The sequence below is a fragment of the Equus asinus genome, chromosome 25 (assembly GCF_041296235.1).
Source record: "Equus asinus isolate D_3611 breed Donkey chromosome 25, EquAss-T2T_v2, whole genome shotgun sequence".
Taxonomy (NCBI): Eukaryota; Metazoa; Chordata; class Mammalia; order Perissodactyla; family Equidae; genus Equus; species Equus asinus.
In genome coordinates, this window is record NC_091814.1 from 57,002,869 (window position 1) to 57,008,868 (window position 6,000).

Here is a 6,000-nt window from a genome sequence, read left to right on the forward strand (position 1 = left end):
ACCCTCAGGAGGAGGCCTGGCTCTAGCGAATGCTTCTCTGGCAACAGGGAACCCAGACCCTGGCCACTCCTGGGCGCTGCTGTGGACACAGCAGATGTAAGCCACCCAAGTTCTCAGAGGTAAGTATTGTCGCTGCTATTGTCCCATTTCACAGACAGAAAAACAGAGGTTCAGAGATGTCATGTGGCGAATCTCTCGCCTGGCTCTGAATCCTTCTTACTGTATACATCATGTTGCTCCCAATCTGCTAGCTGTCAAAGTAGCAGAATGTTCAGGATGGAGCTCTGCCCGCTAGGAGGAACGAGGGGGATAAGGATGTAGCTGGAAGCAGAGACCTTTCCAACACCAAGGCAGCACTGGAAATCGCCCTTCCCTGTTACGATCCCGCCACTCCTGACCACGGAACCTGAGTTGGGGGTGGAGCGTCGTCTGCAGGCAAGAGCAGAGCCAGAGCGTCAGGTAGGGAATGAGCCTGTTGCTTCTCCCTCCAGAACAGCCTCCCTTCGAGCCACTGCATCCAAGGCGTCGGTTCGGAATCAGCCTCCGAGCCGGCCTGCTTCCATTCCTGCTTTCCCTTTCAAGCTGCTCTCCAGTTAGCAGCCGAAGCAATCTTTTTAACATTTTTTTCCACTTATAAAAGCAATTCATGACCATTGTAGAAGACTGGAAAAATCAACAGAAGATAAAGAAGGAAATAAAAATCACTCGTCCGTCCAGGATCCAGAATTAACCTCAGCAAACATCTCAAGGCAGCCTTCTAGTCTTCTCTCCACGTACGCGCGCATGATGGGCGTAGGTATGCATATAGTGTGCCACACAGGTTTATATCTTTGTCTTCTTATTACATACATATTCCAAGTTATAAGCTATTCTTTTTTAACTACTTTTTGGTTTTGGGGTTTTTTGGCATAGTTGATATAAGTACACGGTACTACATTCAGAAAGGACACAAAGATCTACAGAGAAAACACCGTCTTTTCTCCATCCCATTCCTGAGTCACCATTTCCCTCCCCGGGGCCATTCTGATAACCATTTCTTGGGTACCAAATAATCTTTTAAAATCATAAATCAGATCGTGTCACTCCCCTGCTTAAAACTCTCCGATGGCTTCCCATTGCCCTGGCCAGAAAATCCAGGCTCTAGCCAGTCCTACCAGGCCCGGGTGACCAAGCTCCGCGCTTCTCCCTTTGCTCCATCTCCCCGTCCAGCCACACTGCTGTGGAGAACCCCGCTCTGGCCGCAGGGAGTTTTCATTTGCTGTTCCTTCTGCCTGCAATCCTGTCTGCAGGTTGTGTGCCGCTGGCTCCGTCTCATCCATCAGGCTTCGGCTGAGCTGTCCTCTCCCCAGGGTGGCTTTCACTGGCCTCCCAACCTAGGCGCCCCCCCAACCTGTACCCCCACCCACATTCTCTGTCCCATCACCCTGTTGGATCTCTTTCACATCACACAGGATCTAACACTGTCTTGGTTACTTATTATAAAGTTATTTATTGCCCGTCTCCTCCCACTAGAAAGAAACCTCCCTGAAGGCAGGCACCTGCCCTCTCTGGTTCACCGGAAGCCCTGCCCCTAGCCCGGGGCCAGCACACAGCAGGCAGTCAACAGACTTCTGTGACAGGAGGGAATGTGGCCACTGCAGTGCTGGTCCTCATCACCGACAACAGCCCAACTGTGGGTCTCCGAGCACTAAGAACCAACCTTCCGGCCATCCCCCATGTCTAGGGTGGGGGCAAGGTCAGAGAAAGGAGAGAGGAGCCCATTGTCCAAGGCAGCGTTGCAGGGGGCAGCAGCCTGCTCTTCCTCCCTGTCACCCTGTTGCCCAGTGAACCCCTTACTTATGCTGTGCACGTGCAGAGTCCAGAATCAGACAAGGAGCTTGTGACAAACCCAAATTCCTAGAAACTACTCTTTAACTGCAAGTGGAAAGTTGAAGGTGAAACTTTTGCCCCTCACTTACCCCAAATCCCACATCCAGCCTGCCCAGGCAGCTGAGATCTCCCCGGTTCCCAAGTGAGCCCCACTGCAGCAGGTGACAGCCACGCCACCCAGGGAGCAGAGCCCCAGGGATCAGCCCCAGCCATCCCACCCGAGGCCCTAGGCACCTGGGTCCCCCTTTAGAAATTCACCCAGCCCCAGAGACACAAGTACACATCCAATCTCAAACCAGCAGCGCAGGCCAGGACACTCAGGGGACACCCTGCTGCAGACGCTTCCTTCCTGGGGCCTGATTTCCACTAAGAACACTGCAGTCAGGCCGAGACGGATTTTTAAGAATGAGGAAAAGCAGAGTCACGTGCCTTTCACAGACATTGTGAAGGGAGGGAGGGTGTAAGGGAAAAAAGAAAAAGAAAAGAGACTTAGCAAGACGGAACTAGACCAGGAGTAGGGAGGATCTGGGAAGCCAAACTCAGGAAAGGGTGTGAAGAAGAACAAGGATTCCTCCTCCCAGAACTGGACAGCTTCTGCTAACTGATGAAATGAGCACAACCCCAAGTGCTCTCGCGGGCTCTATGCAAGGTCACTAAAGTCGTAATGACAATAACAGCTCCCACCTCTCCAGCACTTACTCTACGCCAGGCACTGCTCTATGAGCTTGCTTTACTAAGACTTGTAATCCTCAAGACAACCGCAGGACACTGTGCTGCCATATTAAACCCATTTTACAGGTGAGCAAACAGAGGCACAGAGGAGTAGGTTAAATACCGACAGTGGCAGCATCTGGGGTCTAACTCCAACCCCAGCTCTTAACCTCTAGGCTACCCTTGGCTTCAGTGGCCCAACCAGGGGGTCCCCACCCTCCTGAATTCATGCTTCCCAATCAGTATCCCTGAACATCAGCCGAGGCGAGCTTCAAAGACGCAGGCACAACTCTGCCCATTGTGCATAGCAGAAATCTAGAGAAGTTAAGGGATCGCAGGAGCTCACACTGCCCACAGGTGGGGAATTAGGACCAAATGTGCTGAACCGCAGCATCTGGAGCGCCACTTCCTAAGGGAGCACGGTGGAAACCAGAATCTCTGGAAACTCCGCCCTGAGCAGCAGCATCTTCCGTCTTTCGCCAGATCCTTCACCAGGGCCAGCGCCCGCGCCCAGGCGCCCTGCCCGGAAATTCTCACAGAGTCAAAGCAAACTTCCCAGGAAAGCTGCTCGGCTTCCTCCTAGCCCCCGTGTCGGAGGCGCTGCCAAGAGCGCCGTCGGAGTCCTTGCAGCTGCCGTCGGCCCTCGAGGGTGGGAGCCGCCGCTCGTGTGCTCGGAGTCCTCTGGGAAAGGTCCAGGGCTGAAGTTCAAAATTCACTTCCCGCCCAGGCCCGCTCGCGGCCGCGCCCGGGACTCTCCGGCAACCCCCACGCCTCCTGCCCTCCCCGGTCGCGGCTAAGGAAGGGAGCACCTCCAGCCTGCGAGCCCCGGGCAGCAGCTGGAGAATCCCGCGGGCGATCCCGGCGCGTCTGGGGACTCCGAGCAGCCGGCGCGCGCGCGTGTGTGTGTGTGTGTGTGTGTGCGTGTGTGTGTGTGTTTACGTACGGAACGCGCGGGGTGGGAAAACAATGGCGAGCCGCTGGGAACAGAGCAACTAGCCCCCCTCCCCAGCTCCCTACCCTCAGGCACGATTTGCTTTTGCCGTGAAATAAGGATGAAAAGATTCACCTCCGACGTCCCAAGGCGGGAGGCGGGGGCGGTCAGAAGGCTAGGGTGGGTGGGAGGAGGGGGTGAAGCAGAAAACAAACAGGATGCAGCGCCCGGCTGGTCCGCTGGGGAACGAACCTGGAAGGATGGGAAAGGTTGCGTGGCTGGCCCCCCGCACCCCACACAACCAGGGCGGGGAGGAGGTCTGCGTCCCGGCGCGGGAGCCCGAGCCACACGCTGGGCGCGCACAGGTCGCCTCGGCTTCCCGCTGGGAAATCCTTGAACTGGGCGCACACACAGGCTGGCGAGAAAGACCTAGTACCCCGGCCGGTCGGCGAGGAGCGGGTGCGGGGGGGCACCCCAAGCTCGGCTCGCACGGGGTGCACACGGACACAGACACACAGCCACCCACGGCCCTGCTGGACTGCCACCCCTTTCCGCAGGACCTGGGTCTGGCCGGCGTGGTTGGGGGTCGGTGGGGGTCTGGACCTTCTCGAAAAACTTTGCAAAGGATGGAAACTGGCAGAGATGAGAGCCGGCGTGTGCCCAGAGACGTGGCGGCGCGAGTGTCAAACTTCGGAGGGCTAGGGCGAGGGGCGCGGAGGGGGCGCACTTACTACTCCGCCGGGCGCTGGGCTCGGGCTCCGCGCTCCTGCTCCTCCTCCGTCCGGTCCCCGCGGCCGGCAGCCCGGGCTTCCCGCTCACATGCCCGGCGGCGCAGCGCCTGGGCGGCGCGGCTGGGAGGGGCACGCCCCCCGCCGGCGGCCGGGGGGTCGCTCGGCACTCGGGGCCACCCTGGGTCCGCGCCCCACGACCGGCCGCCGGCCCCGGCGGAGAGCGCGGTTCCGGGCGGGCGGCGCCCTCCGCGAGCCAGGCCGCTCTCTGCCCTCTGCCCTCTGCCCTCTGCCCGCCGCCGGCTCCCTGCCTTCCGCGGCGCTCTGCCTGGCTCGCCGGCCCAGCGCCGGCCCGCCCGGCTCCCCGCTCCGCGTTCCGCGCCTCGGCTCGGTCCCGATCGGCCTCCGCGGCTGCCCGCTGCGCCCGGGCGCAGAGCTGGGCTCGCCGCTCCGGGCCGGGGCGCCAGGACCCGCGCTCACACAGTTCAGTTCCAAGCCTGGACCAGGAGCAGGGCGCTCGCGGCTCGCGGCTGCGAGGCGACTCCACAGCCTCAGAGGAGAAAGAGGGAGGGAGACAGAGCGGGCAGGGGGAGGAGGAGGGAGGAAGGGTGGGGAGACGGAGAAGGAGGGAGGGACAGAGTTCCCGCCTCCTCCCTGCAGCCAGGTCCAGCCCGGCTTCAACAGCTGGAAACCTCTGCTGGAAGGGGCGGGGGTTGGGGGGGGGGCACTAAGGTTCCGGGAGACGGGGCGTGGAGGTGCAGGGAGGGGGTGGAGAGAAGAGAAGAAAGAGGTGGCTTCTGCCCACTCCCACTGCCCAGGTATGACGGTCGCTACGGAGAATGTGCTCTCCTTAGGGCGAGAACCAAGAAGTTGTCGCTCCAACACCCTCCCAACTCCTCCAGACAGATAGCCTCGATTTAGGGTTTTTAAAAACCCCTTTTCCGAACCTCCCTTAGGAACCCGATCCCCCTGCAGCTAGACAGCTCCCAAATGTCTCGGGCCACTCCCTAGTCCTGTCATTTTGCACTCTCTCAGACAATCCTTTATTTTTTTTCCTGCCTTGTTCTCCATAGGGAGGTGGATTGCTTTAATTAAACGTATTTATTAAATTGCTACAATATGCCTGGCCCAGCTGGGTGCTGGGGACACCAGGATGAATGTGACAGTGCCCTGCCCTTTCTGGATTCCCATTTTGTGAAGGAGACAGATGAGTGAACAGGTAGTTACAGGGCAGTGGAAGGGTGCTGAGAGCAGGCAAGCACATGGGGCCTGGGGGCCACCAAGGCACTAGGGTGTGGGGACAGGATCGGTCTTCTTGGGGACAGTCTCATCTGAACTGGACTTAGAAGGACCTTGGGAGCTGAGCAGGCAGTCATGGAACTGCGAGTAACAGGGCCCACGGCCTGGGGGCCAGCGTCTCAGCAGCTGACAGTGTGGCTGGCACATAGACCTTCCAAGGCCTTTGGATTGTGTCATTCCCCACTGCCTTCCTTAGCTAGCTCCTTTCATTCACCTTCTAGGTCTCAGCCTGATACCAATTCTTCCAGGAGCCTTTCTTGATGGCCACATCTGGGTCAGGAGCCCCCTCTATGTATGGCTCTGGAAGCCCCCAGTCATAGATGGTATGGTAACCGTTCATGTGCCTGTCTCCCCCACTGGACTGTAAGCTGCATGAGGGCAGAGAGGTGTCTCTGTGGCTCACTGTTACATCCCATGCTTGGCAAAGAGCAGGCCCTTGATAGATGCTTGTTGATCAACTGG

At 58.7% G+C, this 6,000-nt stretch overlaps 1 protein-coding gene across 3 annotated transcripts in view; it reads right to left on the reverse strand.

Annotated features, from left to right (window-relative positions):
* Nucleotides 1-4,382, reverse strand: part of SOX13 (SRY-box transcription factor 13) — a 40,819-nt gene extending 36,437 nt beyond the window's left edge. Inside the window, exon 1 of one of the 3 annotated variants that reach the window (XM_014829929.3) lies at nucleotides 4,243-4,382. The gene's annotated coding sequence lies outside the window, so the exon portion shown is untranslated. Of the gene's footprint in view, nucleotides 1-2,926; nucleotides 3,450-4,242 lie in introns of those variants that run through there. The other 2 variants (XM_070498160.1, XM_070498159.1) reach the window with 2 other exon arrangements.
* Between the last annotated feature and the right edge of the window lie 1,618 nt (nucleotides 4,383-6,000).